The sequence below is a fragment of the Pseudophryne corroboree genome, chromosome 4, assembly GCF_028390025.1.
Source record: "Pseudophryne corroboree isolate aPseCor3 chromosome 4, aPseCor3.hap2, whole genome shotgun sequence".
Taxonomy (NCBI): domain Eukaryota; kingdom Metazoa; phylum Chordata; class Amphibia; order Anura; family Myobatrachidae; genus Pseudophryne; species Pseudophryne corroboree.
The window spans coordinates 387,574,923-387,591,943 of NC_086447.1; the positions used below are offsets into that span (position 1 = coordinate 387,574,923).

Here is a 17,021-nt window from a genome sequence, read left to right on the forward strand (position 1 = left end):
CAATGTGACTTTAGGAAACTCAACACAACATTGAGATCCCCAAGGTGCCACTGGAGGCACAAAAGGAGACTGTATATGCAGTACCCCTTTTACAAATGTCTGAACTTCAGGCACTGAAGCCAGTTCTTTTTGGAAGAAAATCGACAGGGCCGAAATTTGAACCTTAATGGACCCTAATTTTAGGCCCATAGACAGTCCTGTTTGCAGGAAATGGAGGAAACGACCCAGTTGAAATTCCTCTGTAGGGGCCTTCTTGGCCTCACCCCACGCAACATATTTTCGCCAAATGCGGTGATAATGTTTTGCGGTTACGTCTCTCCTGGCCTTGACCAGGGTAGGGATCTTCAGGATCCGGCGTTCAACCGCCATGCCGTCAAACGCAGCCGCGGTAAGTCTTGGAACAGACAAGGCCCTTGCTGGAGCAGGTCCTTTCTTAGAGGTAAAGGCCACGGTTCGTCCGTGAGCATCTCTTGAAGTTCCGGATACCAAGTCCTTCTTGGCCAATCCGGAACCACGAGTATAGTTCTTACTCCTCTCCTTCTTATGATTCTCAGTACTTTTGGTATGAGGGGCAGAGGAGGGAACACATACACTGACTGGTACACCCACGGTGTTACCAGAGCGTCCACCGCTATTGCCTGAGGGTCCCTTGACCTGGCGCAATATCTGTCTAGTTTTTTGTTTAGACGGGACGCCATTATGTCCACCTTTTGTTTTTCCAACGGTTTACAATCAGGTGGAAGACTTCTGGGTGAAGTCCCCACTCTCCCGGGTGAAGGTCGTGTCTGCTGAGGAAGTCTGCTTCCCAGTTGTCCACTCCCGGAATGAACACTGCTGACAGTGCTATCACATGATTTTCCGCCCAGCGAAAATCCTTGCAGCTTCTGCCATTGCCCTCCTGCTTCTCGTGCCGCCCTGTCTGTTTACGTGGGCGACTGACGTGATGTTGTCCGATTGGATCAATACCGCCTGACCCTGAAGCAGGGGTTTCGCTTGACTTAGGGCATTGTAATTGGCCCTTAGTTCCAGAATGTTTATATGAAGAGATGTCTCCAGGCTTGACCATAAGCCCTGGAAATTCCTTCCCTGTGTGACTGCTCCCCAGCCTCGCAGGCTGGCATCCGTGGCCACCAGGACCCAGTCCCGAATGCCGAATCTGCGGCCCTCTAGAAGATGAGCACTCTGCAACCACCACAGGAGGGATACCCTTGTCCCTGGTGACAGGGTTATCCGCTGAAGCATCTGAAGATGCGACCCGGACCATTTGTCCAGAAGGTTCCACTGTGCGTGGAATCTGCCGAATGGGATTGCTTCGTAGGAAGCCACCATTTTTACCCAGAACCCTTGTGCATTGATGCACTGAGACTTGGTTCGGTTTTAGGAGGTTCCTGACTAGCTCAGATAACTCCCTGGCTTTCTCCTCCGGGAGAAGCACCTTCTTTCTGGACTATGTCCAGAATCATCCCTAGGAACAGAAGACAAGTCGTCGGAACCAGCTGTGATTTTGGAATATTGAAAATCCAATCGTGCTGCCGCAACACTACCTGATATAGTGCTACACCGATCTCCAACTGTTCCCTGGATCTTACCCTTATCAGGGAATCGTCCAAGTAAAGGATAACTAAAATTCCCTTCCTTCGAAGGAATATCATCATTTCGGTCATTACTTCAGTAAAGACCCGGGGTGCCGTGGACCATCCCTACGGCAGCGTCCGAACTGATACAGTTCTGTACCATAACCTGAAATACCCTTGGTGAGAAGGGTAAATTTTGACATGAAGGTAAGCATCCTTGATGTCCCGAGACATCATGTAGTCCCCTTCTTCCAGGTTTGCAATCACTGCTCTGAGTGACTCAATTTTGAATTTGAACCTCTGTATGCAAGTGTTCAAAGATTTTAGATTTTAAAATCGGTCTCACCGAGCCGTCTGGCTTCGGTACCACAATAGTGTGGAATAATACCCCGTTCCCTGTTGCAGGAGGGGTACCTTGATTATCACCTGCTGGGAATACAGCTTGTGAATGGCTTCCAAAACTGCCTCCCTGTCAGCGGGAGACGTCGGTAAAACAGACTTTTGGAAACGGCGAGGGGAATACGTCTCGAATTCCAATTTGTACCCCTGAAATATTATCTGAAGGATCCAGGGGTCTACTTGCGAGTGAGCCCACTGCGCACTGAAATTCATTGAGAACGGGACCCCACCGTGCCTGAACTTGTAAAGCCCTAGCGTCATACTGAGGGCTTGGCAGCGGCGGAAAAGGGTTTCTGTTCCTTGGAACTGGCTGATCTCTGCAGCCATTTTCCTCTCCCTCTGTCACGAGCAGAAAAGAGGAACCCTTTTGTCCGCCTGCCAACCAGGACTGCGCCTGATAATACGGCGTCTTATTTTGAGAGGCGACCTGGGGTACATCCCCTCTTTTAAGGCAATACTTCCAAATGCCGTTTGGAATCCGCATCACCTGACCACTTTACTGGAATAATTGGACAACGCACTTATACTTGATGCCAGTCGGCAAATATTCCGCTGTGCATCCTGCATATATAGAAATGCATCTTTTAATTGCTCTATAGGCAATAATATACTGTCCTTATCTAGGATATCATATTTCCAGTCAGGGAATCCGACCACGCCAACCCAGCACTGCACATCCAGGCTGAGGCGATTGCTGGTCGCAGTATAACACCAGTATGTGTGTAAATACATTTTAGGATACGCTCCTGCTTTCTATCAGCAGGATCCTTAAGGGCGGCCATCTCAGGAGAGGGTAGAGCCCTTGTTTTTACAAGCGTGTGAGCGCTTTATCCACCCTAGGGGGTGTTTCCCAACGCACCCTAACCTCTGGCGGGAAAAGGTATACTGCCAATAACTTTTTAGAAAATATCAATAGTTATCGGGGGGAAACCCACGCATCATCACACACCTCATTTTATTTCTCAGATTCAGGAAAACTACAGGAAGTTTTTCCTCACCAAACATAATACCCCTTTTTTTTTTGGTGGTATTCATATCAGAAAAGTGTAAACTTTTTCCATTGCCTCAATCATGCAATGTGTGGCCCTATTGGAAATCACGGTTGTCTCTTCACCGTCGACACAGGAGTCAGTACCCCTGTCGGCGTCTGTATCTGAGGTAACGGGCGCTTTAGGGCCCCTGTATGAGACGTCTGGACATGCACAAGCTGAGTAGCCGGCTGTCTCATGTCAACCACTGTCTTTTATACAAAGCTGACACTGTCACGCAATTTCAACAGTACATCCACTCAGGTGTCGACCCCCTAGGGGGTGACAACACTATTTCAGACACTCTACTCCGTCTCCTCATCATTTTTCTCCTCATACATGTCGACACCAACGTACCGACACACAGCACACACACAGGGAATGCTCTGATAGAGGACAGGACCCCACTAGCCCTTTGGGGAGACAGAGGGAGAGTTTGCCAGCACACACCAGAGCGCTATATATATACAGGGATAACCTTATATAAGTGTTTTTCCCTTTATAGCTGCTGTATTGTTATATACTGCGCCTACTTTGTGCCCCCCTCTCTTTTTTAACCCCTTTCTGTAGTGTAGTGACTGCAGGGAAGAGACCGGGAGCTTCCCCCCAACTGAGCTGTGAGGGAAAATGGCGCCAGTGTGCTGAGGAGATAGGCTCCGCCCCTTTCTCGGCGTCCTTATCATCCTTTTTCTGTATGTTTTGGCAGGGGTTAAATGCATCCATATAGCCCAGGAGTTATATGTGATGCATTTATTTTAGCCATATAAGGTTTTTTTATCGATTTATTGCGTCTCAGGGCGCTGCCCCCCCCAGCGCCCTGCACCCTCAGTGACCGGAGTGTGAAGTGTGCTGAGAGCAATGGCGCACAGCTGCGGTGCTGTGCGCTACCTTATCTGAAGACAGGATCGTCTTCTGCCGCCGATTTTTCCGGACCTCTTCGCTCTTCTGGCTCTGTAAGGGGGACGGCGGCGCGGCTCCGGTGACCCATCCAGGCTGAACCTGTGATCGTCCCTCTGGAGCTAATGTCCAGTAGCCTAAGAAGCCCAATCCACTCTGCACGCAGGTGAGTTCGCTTCTTCTCCCCTTAGTCCCTCGATGCAGTGAGCCTGTTGCCAGCAGGTCTTACTGAAAATAATAAACCTAAACTAAAACTTTCACAAAGAGCTCAGGAGAGCCCCTAGTGTGCACCCTTCTCGTCGGGCACAGAAATCTAACTGAGGCTTGGAGGAGGGTCATAGGGGGAGGAGCCAGTGCACACCAGGTGATCCTAAAGCTTTCTTTAGATGTGCCCAGTCTCCTGCGGAGCCGCTGTTCCCCATGGTCCTTACGGAGTTCCCAGCATCCACTAGGACGTCAGAGAAATATATATACTTTTTTTCACCCCGGATTGAACACAGAATCTGAACTTTACCGCAAACCGATAGAGTGGCAGCAGCTGTGCGGGACGCCGCAGGCTGCAGCACATACTTAATGAACTCACAAGACAAAGAGTTTTTTACTAAACAACTCTTTTCATTACCACCTTTTCGCATCCCCAACCTTATTATTAGCAACTAATAAAACCTGTCATTTATTATCACTAACGAGCTACATGTGGACAGTTATTTTGTAACCCTATACCATACAAGATTATCACCATATCACACACATTTGGCCACAATTAACCCAAGGGTACCAATAGGTAACACTATTTTTGCCTAGACATACTAATTTTTGCTTAAACAAAACCACTAGATAGGACTGAGCGCTACACTATAATCAAAATATTTATTTATTTGAAAGGCTGCATTTGATAATGTCGTGCTTTCCTAGGCTGTGCAGGAATATAAGGCAACTATCAGAATTACCAGCTATAGTTGTGGAGACCAGGTCCGAGAACCCTTCTCCACACAATCCTCAGCCTTCCATATGCCTCTTAAGTCGGCATCATCTGTCCATTGCATATTCTACAGGACACGTCAAGCAGAAATCGACATAGCTTTGACTCTAGGACCCAGTATACTCATGTCTCTTTGGGCATGTTTTATATATATATATATATAATAAGAATTTACTTACCGATAATTCTATTTCTCGTAGTCCGTAGTGGATGCTGGGGACTCCGTAAGGACCATGGGGAATAGCGGCTCCGCAGGAGACTGGGCACAAAAGTAAAGCTTTAGAACTACCTGGTGTGCACTGGCTCCTCCCCCTATGACCCTCCTCCAAGCCTCAGTTAGGATACTGTGCCCGGACGAGCGTACACAATAAGGAAGGATTTTGAATCCCGGGTAAGACTCATACCAGCCACACCAATCACACCATATAACTTGTGATCTAAACCCAGTTAACAGCATGATAACAGAGGAGCCTCTAGAAAAGATGGCTCACTACAGCAATAACCCGATTTTTTGGTAACAATAACTATGTACCAGTATTGCAGACAATCCGCACTTGGGATGGGCGCCCAGCATCCACTACGGACTACGAGAAATAGAATTATCGGTAAGTAAATTCTTATTTTCTCTGACGTCCTAGTGGATGCTGGGGACTCCGTAAGGACCATGGGGATTATACCAAAGCTCCCAAACGGGCGGGAGAGTGCGGATGACTCTGCAGCACCAAATGAGAGAACTCCAGGTCCTCCTCAGCCAGGGTATCAAATTTGTAGAATTTTACAAACGTATTTGCTCCTGACCAAGTAGCTGCTCGGCAAAGTTGTAAAGCCGAGACCCCTCGGGCAGCCGCCCAAGATGAGCCCACCTTCCTTGTGGAATGGGCTTTTACAGATTTTGGCTGTGGCAGGCCTGCCACAGAATGTGCAAGCTGAATTGTACTACAAATCCAACGAGCAATAGTCTGCTTAAAAGCAGGAGCACCCAGCTTGTTGGGTGCATACAGAATAAACAACGAGTCAGATTTTCTGACTCCAGCCGTCCTGGAAACCTATATTTCCAGGGCTCTGACAACGTCTAGCAACTTGGAGTCCTCCAAGTCCCTAGTAGCCGCAGGCACCACAATAGGTTGATTCAGGTGAAACGCTGAAAACCACCTTAGGGAGAAAGTGAGGACAAGTACTCAATTCCGCCCTGTCCGAATGGAAAATCAGATGAGGGCTTTTACAGGATAAAGCCTCCAATTCTGACACGCACCTGGCCCAGGCCAGGGCCAACAGCATGACCACTTTCCATGTGAGATATTTTAACTCCACATATTTAAGTGGTTCAAACCAATGTGACTTTTGGAACCCAAAAACTACATTTAGATCCCAAGGTGCCACTGGAGGCACAAAAGGAGGCTGTATATACAGTACCCCTTTCACAAACGTCTGAACTTCAGGGACTGAAGCTAGTTCTTTTTGGAAGAAAATTGACAGGGCCGAAATTTGAACCTTAATGGACCCCCATTTCAGGCCCATAGACACTCCTGTTTGCAGGAAATGTAGGAATCGACCTAGTTGAAAATTCCTCCGTCGGGGCCTTACTGGCCTCGCACCACGCAACATATTTTCGCCAAATGCGGTGGTAATGTTTTGCGGTTATATCTTTCCTGGCTTTGATCAGGATAGGAATGACTTCATCCGGAATGCCTTTCTCCTTCAGGATCCGGCGTTCAACCGCCATGCCGTCAAACGCAGCCGCGGTAAGTCTTGGAACAGACAGGGTCCTTGCTGGAGCAGGTCCCTTCTTAGAGGTAGAGGCCACGGATCCTCCGTGAGCATCTCTTGAAGTTCCGGTTACCAAGTCCTTCTTGGCCAATCCGGAGCCACGAATATAGTGCTTACTCCTCTCCATCTTATAATTCTCAGTACCTTGGGTATGAGAGGCAGAGGAGGGAACACATACACTGACTGGTACACCCACTGTGTTACCAGAGCGTCTACAGCTATTGCCTGAGGGTCCCTTGACCTGGCGCAATACTTGTCGAGTTTTATAAACATGTGGAAGACTTCTGGGTGAAGTCCCCACTCTCCCGGGTAGAGGTCGTGTCTGCTGAGGAAGTCTGCTTCCCAGTTGTCCACTCCCGGAATGAATACTGCTGACAGTGCTATCACATGATTTTCCGCCCAGCGAAGAATCCTTGCAGCTTCTGCCATTGCCCTCCTGCTTCTTGTGTCACCCTGTCTGTTTACGTGGGTGACTGCCGTGATGTTGTCCGAATGGATCAACTCCGGGTGACCTTGAAGCAGAGGTCTTGCTGAGCTTAGAGCATTGTAAATGGCCCTTAGCTTCAGGATATTTATGTGAAGTGATGTCTCCAGGCTTTACCATAAGCTCTGGAAATTCCTTCCCTGTGTGACTGCTCCCCAGCCTCGCAGGCTGGCATCCGTGGTCACCAGGACCCAGTCCTGAATGTGCGGCCCTCTAGAAGATGAGCACTCTGCAATCACCACAGGAGAGACACCCTTGTGCTTGGTGACAGGGTTATCCGCTGATGCATCTGAAGATGCGACCCGGACCATTTGTCCAGCAGGTCCCACTGGAAAGTTCTTGCGTGGAATCTGCTGAATGGGATTGCTTCGTAGGAAGCCACCATTTTTCCCAGAACCATTTTATTGATGTACTGAGACTTGGCTCGGTTATAGGAGGTTCCCGACTAGCTCGGATAACTCCCTGACTTTCTCCTCCGGGAGAAACACCTTTTTCTGGACTGTGTCCAGGATCATCCCTAGGAACAGAAGACGAGTCGTCGGAATCAGCTGCGATTTTGGAATATTGAGAATCCAATCGTGCTGCCGCAACACTACCTGAGATAGTGCTACACCGACCTCCAACTGTTCCCTGGATCTTACCCTTATCAGGGAATCGTCCAAGTAAGGGATAACTAAAATTCCCTTCCTTCGAAGGAGTATCATCATTTCGGCCATTACCTTGGTAAAGACCCGGGGTGCCGTGGACCATCCATACGGCAGCGTCTGAAACTGATAGTGACAGTTCTGTACCATAAACCTGAGGTACCCTTGGTGAGAAGGGTAAATTGGGACATGAAGGTAAGCATCCTTGATGTCCCGAGACATCATGTAGTCCCCTTCTTCCAGGTTCGCAATCACTGCTCTGAGTGACTCAATCTTGAATTTGAACCTCCGTATGTAAGTGTTCAAGATTTTAGATTTAGAATCGGTCTCACCGAGCCGTCCGGCTTCGGTACCACAACAGTGTGGAATAATACCCCGTTCCCTGTTGCAGGAGGGGTACCAAAACTGCCTCCCTGTCAGAAGGAGACATCGGTAAAGCCGACTTTAGGAAACGGCGAGGGGGAGACGTCTCGAATTCCAATTTGTACCCCTGAGATATCACCTGAAGGATCCAGGGGTCTACTTGCGAGTGAGCCCACTGCGCGCTGAAATTCATTGAGGCGGGCCCCCACCGTGCCTGATTCTGCTTGTAAAGCCCCAGCGTCATACTGAGGGCTTGGCAGAGGCGGGAGAGGGCTTCTGTTCCTGGGAACTGGCTGATTTCTGCAGCCTTTTTCCTCTCCCTCTGTCACGGGGCAGAAATGAGGAACCTTTTGCCCGCTTGCCCACGAAAAGACTGCGCCTGATAATACGGCGTCTTCTTATGTTGAGAGGCGACCTGGGGTACAAACGTGGATTTCCCAGCTGTTGCCGTGGCCGCCAGGTCTGAAAGACCGACCCCAAATAACTCCTCCCCTTAATAAGGCAATACTTCCAAATGCCGTTTGGAATCCGCATCACCTGACCACTGTCGTGTCCATAACCCTCTACTGGCAGAAATGGACAGCGCACTTAGACTTGATGCCAGTCGGCAAATATTCCGCTGTGCATCACGCATATATAGAAATGCATCTTTTAAATGCTCTATAGGCAATAATATACTGTCCCTATCTAGGGTATCAATATTTTCAGTCAGGGAATCCGACCACGCCAACCCAGCACATCCAGGCTGAGGCGATTGCTGGTCGCAGTATAACACCAGTATGTGTGTAAATACATTTTAGGATACCCTCCTGCTTTCTATCAGCAGGATCCTTAAGGGCGGCCATCTCAGGAGAGGGTAGAGCCCTTGTTCTTACAAGCGTGTGAGCGCTTTATCCACCCTAGGGGGTGTTTCCCAACGCACCCTAACCTCTGGCGGGAAAGGATATAATGCCAATAACATTTTAGAAATTATCAGTTGTTATCGGGGGAAACCCACGCATCATCACACACCTCATTTAATTTCTCAGATTCAGGAAAACTATAGGTAGTTTTTCCTCACCGAACATAATACCCCTTTTTGGTGGTACTCGTATTATCAGAAATGTGTAAAACATTTTTCATTGCCTCAATCATGTAACGTGTGGCCCTACTGGAAGTCACATTTGTCTCTTCACCGTCGACACTGGAGTCAGTATCCGTGTCGGCGTCTATATCTGCCATCTGAGGTAACGGGCGCTTTAGAGCCCCTGACGGCCTATGAGACGTCTGGACAGGCACAAGCTGAGTAGCCGGCTGTCTCATGTCAACCACTGTCTTTTATACAGAGCTGACACTGTTACGTAATTCCTTCCAACAGTTCAGCCACTCAGGTGTCGACCCCCTAGGGGGTGACATCACTATTACAGGCAATCTGCTCCGTCTCCACATCATTTTTCTCCTCATACATGTCGACACAAACGTACCGACACACAGCACACACACAGGGAATGCTCTGATAGAGGACAGGACCCCACTAGCCCTTTGGGGAGACAGAGGGAGAGTTTGCCAGCACACACCAGAGCGCTATATATATACAGGGATAACCTTATATAAGTGTTTTTCCCCTTATAGCTGCTGTATCTTTAATACTGCGCGTAATTAGTGCCCCCCTCTCTTTTTTAACCCTTTCTGTAGTGTAGTGACTGCAGGGGAGAGCCAGGGAGCTTCCCTCCAACGGAGCTGTGAGGGAAAATGGCGCCAGTGTGCTGAGGAGATAAGGCCGCCGAGAAGGGGGCGGAGCCTATCTCCCGTTTTTCTGTGTATTCTGGCAGGGGTTAAATTCATCCATATAGCCCAGGAGCTATATGTGATGCATTTTTTGCCATCCAAGGTGTTTTTATTGCGTCTCAGGGCGCCCCCCCCCCAGCGCCCTGCACCCTCAGTGACCGGAGTGTGAAGTGTGCTGAGAGCAATGGCGCACAGCTGCAGTGCTGTGCGCTACCTTGTTGAAGACAGGACGTCTTCTGCCGCCGATTTTCCGGACCTCTTCTGTCTTCTGGCTCTGTAAGGGGGCCGGCGGCGCGGCTCTGGGACCTATCCATGGCTGGGCCTGTGATCGGTCCCTCTGGAGCTAATGTCCAGTAGCCTAAGAAGCCCAATCCACTCTGCACGCAGGTGAGTTCGCTTCTTCTCCCCTTAGTCCCTCGATGCAGTGAGCCTGTTGCCAGCAGGTCTCACTGAAAATAAAAAACCTAAAACTAAACTTTTCACTAAGCAGCTCAGGAGAGCCACCTAGTGTGCACCCTTCTCGTTCGGGCACAAAAATCTAACTGAGGCTTGGAGGAGGGTCATAGGGGGAGGAGCCAGTGCACACCAGGTAGTTCTAAAGCTTTACTTTTGTGCCCAGTCTCCTGCGGAGCCGCTATTCCCCATGGTCCTTACGGAGTCCCCAGCATCCACTAGGACGTCAGAGAAATATATATATATATATATATATATATATATATATATACACATACATACATACATATCTCTTAAGACAGCATCTTTAATATATATATCTATATATATCTATATATCTATATATCCATATATATATCTATATGCATACTAGGGTCTCAATCTCTGCTGATAAAGTACCTGTCCACGCTGCCACAGCGCTATTAACCCATGCCGACACAATCGCCGGTCTGAGTAGTGTACTAGAATGTGCACGCTATCTGCAGGATCCCTGAGAACAGCTAGTGCTACGGTCTGGGCAAACGTGACACCCTAGGGGAAGATTCCCATCACATCCTGGCCCTAGTGGGGAAAGGATACTGCCTGAGAACTCCTTGTGGGAAGCTGCAGTTTCTTGTCTGGAGATTCCCGCCCTTTTTCCTCATGAGAGGAGGGAAATTTACCTCAGCTTTCTTCCCCTTAAACATGTGTACCCTTGTGTCAGGGACATGAGTCATCAGTGATATGCAAATCATCTTTTATTACAATAATCATATATTGAATACCTTTCAGCCATTATCGTAGTCGACACTGGAGTCAAACTCTGTGTCGATATCAGTGTTTATTATTTTGAATAGTGAGCATTGTGAGACTCTGAAGGTTTCTGCGACATAGGGACAGACATGGGTAGATTTCCTGTCTGTTCTCTAATCTTTTGTGCAATAAATTCACCTCAGCACTTACACATATCCAAACAGGTGTCGGCGTTGTTGACGGAGACACCCTCTCACACACATATTTTCTCTATCTCCTCCTTAGGGGAGCCTTTTACCTCAGACATGTCGACACACGCGTACCGACACACCACACACACAGGGGATGCTCTATTTGAAGACAGTTTCCCCACAAGGCCCTTTGGAGAGAGAGAGTATGCCAGCACACACCCCAGCGCTATATAACCCAGGGATTACACTACAACTCAGTGTTTACCCAGTAGCTGCTGTATATACAAATTTGCGCCTAAATTTATGTGCCCCCCTCTCTTTTCACCCTTTGTGTATCTGGATACTGCAGGGGAGAGCATGGGGAGCTTCTTTCCAGCGGAGCTGTGAATAGAAAATGGCGCTGGTGTGCTGAGGAAGAAGGCCCCGCCCCCTCAGCGGCGGGCTTCTGTCCCGCTTTCTGTGAAAAAATTGTGGGTTTTTTTACATATATACAGTGCCAGACTGTATATATGTATTTTTATTGCCAAAAGGTACTTCAATTGCTGCCCAGGGCGCCCCCCCCCCAGCGCCCTGCACCCTACAGTGACCGGAGTGTGTAAGTGTGCTGGGAGCAATGGCGCACAGCTGCGGTGCTGTGCGCTACCTTAAATGAAGACAGGAGTCTTCTGCCGCCGATTTCGTCGTCTTCAAGCTTCTGTTCTTCTGGCTCTGCGAGGGGGACGGCGGCGCGGCTCCGGACGATCGAGGACAGGTGCCTGTGTTCGAACCCTCTGGAGCTAATGGTGTCCAGTAGCCTAAGAAGCACAAGCTAGCTGCAGATAGGTTTGCTTCTCTCCCCTTAGTCCCACGTAGCAGTGAGTCTGTTGCCAGCAGAAGCTCCCTGAAAATAAAAAACCTAATAAATACTTACTTTACTAGTAAGCTCAGGAGAGCCCACTAGGAGCACCCAGCTCTGGCCGGGCACAGATTCTAACTGAGGTCTTGAGGAGGGGCATAGAGGGAGTAGCCAGTGCACACCAGATAGTACCTAATCTTTTCTTTAGAGTGCCCAGTCTCCTGCGGAGCCCGTCTATTCCCCATGGTCCTTACAGAGTTCCCAGCATCCACTAGGACGTCCGAGAAATAGCATTTAATTCTTTGGACGCAGGGAAGGTTAGCGAGGCTTTCTTATTATCAGTGAAGTAAGCTTCCTCAACCCGCTCAGGTGTTGTATCATCAGCAATATTCAACACATCCCTGATAACCTCTATCATCAACTGTACCCCTTTAGCAAGAGATGCGCCCCCCCCTGAGCACATCCCCATCACCGTCTGCAGTGTCAGAATCGGTATCAGTGTCATCTTGCATAATCTGGGCAAGAGCACGTTTGTGGTAACCTACAGAGGGGGGTCCTGAGGTAACAGAACCGGACCAAACTGCCATAGAATTCTGTAAAACCTGAGTTGAAGATTCATTCTGTGCAACCCTAGTAGAAATCTGAGAAATCAAGTAGAAATCTGAGAAATCATAGATTTGATAGAGGATAGCCATTCAGGCTCCCTTGCTGGTATCTGCGCTAAAACAGTGCAATTACATTGAATGAGATTATCCTGAGAGGACATATCCTCTGCAGCATATGACACAGAGTCCCTAGATATAGCTAAAAGGAGACCCCAAACACCACACACACACACACACACACACACACACACAGGAGGATGGAGTTTCACCCACAAGAATGGCAAGAGAGACACAGAGATTGGAGCCAGCCCACACACAGCGCTTTCAAGGTATAGGGAGACCCCAAACAGCGCTGACTGTGCACCTTAATAGGTTACACAGCCCCCCCCCCCTTCCCGTGGGAGATAGCTGGGGTTGCTCTGGAGGGACTGCTCTTCACTGACCGCATTTCTGCAGGCAGGAAAATGGCGCTAAACGCTGCTGGGTCCGCTCTTAGGAGAAGCTCCGCCCCCATAATGGTGCCATCTACCCGCTCTTCAGGAGATTATACTGGATTGAGGATTCATGCTGGCAGCGATCTCGGGACCCGGACAGGCTTTAGAGGTCAGTGTAGGCGCTGGCTCAGGACGCCCCTCACAGCACCGCACTATGTACCGCTGAGCCCCGGAGCGCAGTTAGTACTGCGCTCCATACCCTGTTGCCGCCATCTTCACACCGGCTCCCCGCTTGCCGGGGGGGGGGGGGGGGGGGGCGGTGACTCACTCGCCACTGATGATCTGGCTGATGATAGTCACACGATGCAGGGAGGCTTTTGCCAGCAGCCTCCCTGTAAAATAATAAACTCTAAAATAAACTTTTACTAAAGAAGCTCTGTAGAGCTTCCCTAGCTGTGACCGGCCCCTCCGGGCACATTTTATAAACAGAGTCTGGTAGGAGGGGCATAGAGGGAGGAGCCAGCCAACACTCTCAAACTCTTAAAGTGCCAATGGCTCCCGTCTATACCCCATAGTAATAATGTGGACCCCAGCATCCTCTAGGATAGGGGTGGGGAACCTCAGGCCCGTGGGCCATATAAGGCCCGCAAAGCCACTTAATCCGGCCCGGCCAGGCTCACTTAACCGAGGGAGATGCCGGGCGTCCACTGACATTTTTTGTTACCAGCGGGCGCACGGCTCCTTCTCCTTAGCAGCAAGCAGAGGCAGGAGCTCACTCCTGACCTCTGGCTTCCGGCTCAGGCAGTGTACATGTGTGTCTCTGCGGCGCTATGGGAGAGACGTCATGACGTCTCTCCCGTAGTTCCGAGGAGCGGGCGGCCAGGCGGAGGCCAGTGGTCAGGAAGTAGGAGCAGTGCTGGCGAGTATTGTGGTTTCTTTTATTCTTTTAATGTGTGTGTAAGTGGCGCTACTAGGGGGCATATCTAATGGGGCATAACTACAGGGGGCATATCTAATCGGGCATAACAAGTGACTGGGGGCATATCTAATGGGACATATCAAGTGACTGGGGGCATAACTACTGACTTGGGGCATAACTACTGGGGGCAGGCTAATTTTTAAGCTGATAATTTTTGTATGGCCCCCAAAGGATTTTATAAATATCCAAATGGCCCTTGGTAGAAAAAAGGTTCCCCACCCCTGCTCTAGGACATAAGAGAAAATAAAATACCTCATCTTCCTCTGTCAGGGATGTGCAGGACATCTTTAATAGCTTCTATCAGGGCCTGTATTCCTTGTGACAAAGCTGCACCCCCACCCCTCCCGAGTCCACCTCACCATCCTCTAGGTCCGATACATCATCATCATCATCGGTATCAGCCTGCATGATTTGGGCCAGAGTATGCTTCTGTGGACAAATGGCAGGGGTCTGAGACACTGAAATAACTACTGAATTTCTATTCATCAGGTCATCAACAGATTGCCTTAAGTATTGCGTCTCCTTCTCATTTTGAGATAAATTTATTCTAAATATTTGAAATCATCCCTTTTAATGAATCTAACCATACTGGTTCAGATCCACTAGCCTGAGAATGTGTATTATCCTGAGTACATGGCAGTATTCCCCAAGATTGAGAAAAACACTCTGCTGTGCATGATACACACTCCTTTGACATAGTAAATGTGAAAGAAAACACACACACACACACACACACACACACACACACACACACACACACACACACACACACACACGATATTAGGGTAAAACACAGTTAACCCACACAGAGCCCTCTAGGGAGATACAGAGTATATTGGAGCCAGCCACACAACGCCCCTATAGCTGAAGGACAAATTCAGCTGGTCGCAAACCAAGTACCCTTAATAGGGTTTAGTACACCAATATTGCTCCCCCCCCCCCCCCCCCGCCCTTGGCTATGACCCCCTGCTACTGCTGAGGTGCTCTGGGGTCCTTGTGGAGGAGCTGTGCTTCCCTGCCAGTCTGCCTGTGTTCAGCTGCAGAGGGAAAATGGCGCTGTGAGCTGCTGGATCCGCTCATAGTGAAGTGGTTTTTTTATACTGGCTGAGGTAATTTCTGTCCTACAGTGGGTTAAAACCCCTGTAGAAGCGCTGCCAGTGTGGGTATATGGATGTTGTGGCTTCAGCTCGCCCCTCACAGCGGAACACACACACCCTGTATGCCTCTGAAGCCTGGAGCCGCAGCCTGGTTGTCAGCACTGTGCTCCTACCCTTGTGCCGCCATAACAACTCTACTACTCACCACTCTACATTCTTCTGACTCTGATAGGGTGGAGGCGTGCTGCGGGTCTGTACGCTCGCCGTGGTGGAGCTTGTGAATAGGACCCTCAGGAGCTCAGTGTCCTGTCAGCGGGGAACGGGACCATTAACCCTAGGGAGGTTGGGCCGTTCCACCCTCCTAAGTCCAACGAAGCAGGCAGTCTGGTGCCAGCCAGACGTGCCTGAAAACAAAAAAAGAAAATAAATGCAGTACACTCTTCAGGAGCTTCCCAAGCATGACCGGCTTCTCCGGGCACATTTTCGAAACAGAGTCTGGGAGGAGGGGCATAGAGGGAGGAGCCATCACACACTATCAATTTCTTAAAGTGCCCATAGCTCCTAGTGGACCCATGTATACCCCATGGTACTAATGTGGACCCCAGTATTCTCTAGGACGTAAGAGAAATATTCCTAATGTATGAGAAACATAAATAACACACTCAGAATATTTGTGGCTAGATGCATAGGGTTGTTAACCCTTAGAGGGAATTTGTGTCCATGTAAAGTCACGCAGCTGCAAGCTTTTTTTTTTTTTTTTTTCACAGGGTATATACAGTACTATATGAACACACATATTATAAAAATAAACACACTGACAAAGTTATGTAATATATACACACTGGTATGTATTCAATTAGCTACAGTCATTATTTTGCCGGGGGCTATTCCGTTACCCAACACTTATCAGGGAATATGCTTCGGGTGCCTCAGGCAAGCAAAGCTTAATCCCCACAAAGCAGTCGTCAGAGCGCGGTAACACATGGGTCCAGATATTTATCCCCAGTCCCATGTGTTATCGGATGAAAACAGGTAATTTTTCTGCCGAAAAAAAATGGCTGTGATTGGATAGCCTGATAATGACAAATCTGTCAAAAATCGTCCATTTTTTGGGGATTAAAAAGGTTTGGTGCGAATTGAAGACGAATTGAAGACTGGCCAGTGTATTCAAAGTTGTTTACTAGGTTGAACACACACTGAAAGCCACAATATATACAGGTATACTAAACACATACTGGCACACAACCATGTTGTAAATTTACTGTATGTACACAGTTATATAAACCCATATACTACAGTATATAGACACACACTCTGACCTAAACTAAAATTGTATAAGCATACACGTATTTAATATTCACATTATCACCAATACATACTCTCACATACATATATAAATACTTAAGAATCAAACACACATACTATATTTATTCACCGACTTTTACAGGCAATGGCTAGTTGGTAATGGCTAGATCCCCTTAGCTATAGTACATTGATAAGACGGAATATATATGTATTCCTGGCAGACGGGATGCCGACTGCCAGTATCTCGACAGCGGCACCCCGCCTGCCAGAATGTCGGTATCCTGACAGCCGGGATCCCAACAGCCGGCAAATTGATTGCCTCCCCCAAATTGATTGCCTCCCCCAAATTGATTGCCTCCCCATAGGACATACAGTACCATCACTGGCTAATGTGACTGCTGTAGTCACATGGTACACGGCACCTAATTCAGATCTGATCACAGCAGCAGATTTGTTAGCTAATGGGCAAAACCATGTGCACTGCA

The 17,021-nt window shown here is 48.7% G+C and overlaps 1 protein-coding gene across 3 annotated transcripts in view; it reads right to left on the reverse strand.

The window, feature by feature from the left end:
- Positions 1 to 17,021, reverse strand: part of LOC134909625 (glutathione S-transferase 3-like) — a 152,438-nt gene that overhangs the window by 44,601 nt on the left and 90,816 nt on the right. The gene's annotated exons all lie outside the window — the stretch shown is intronic.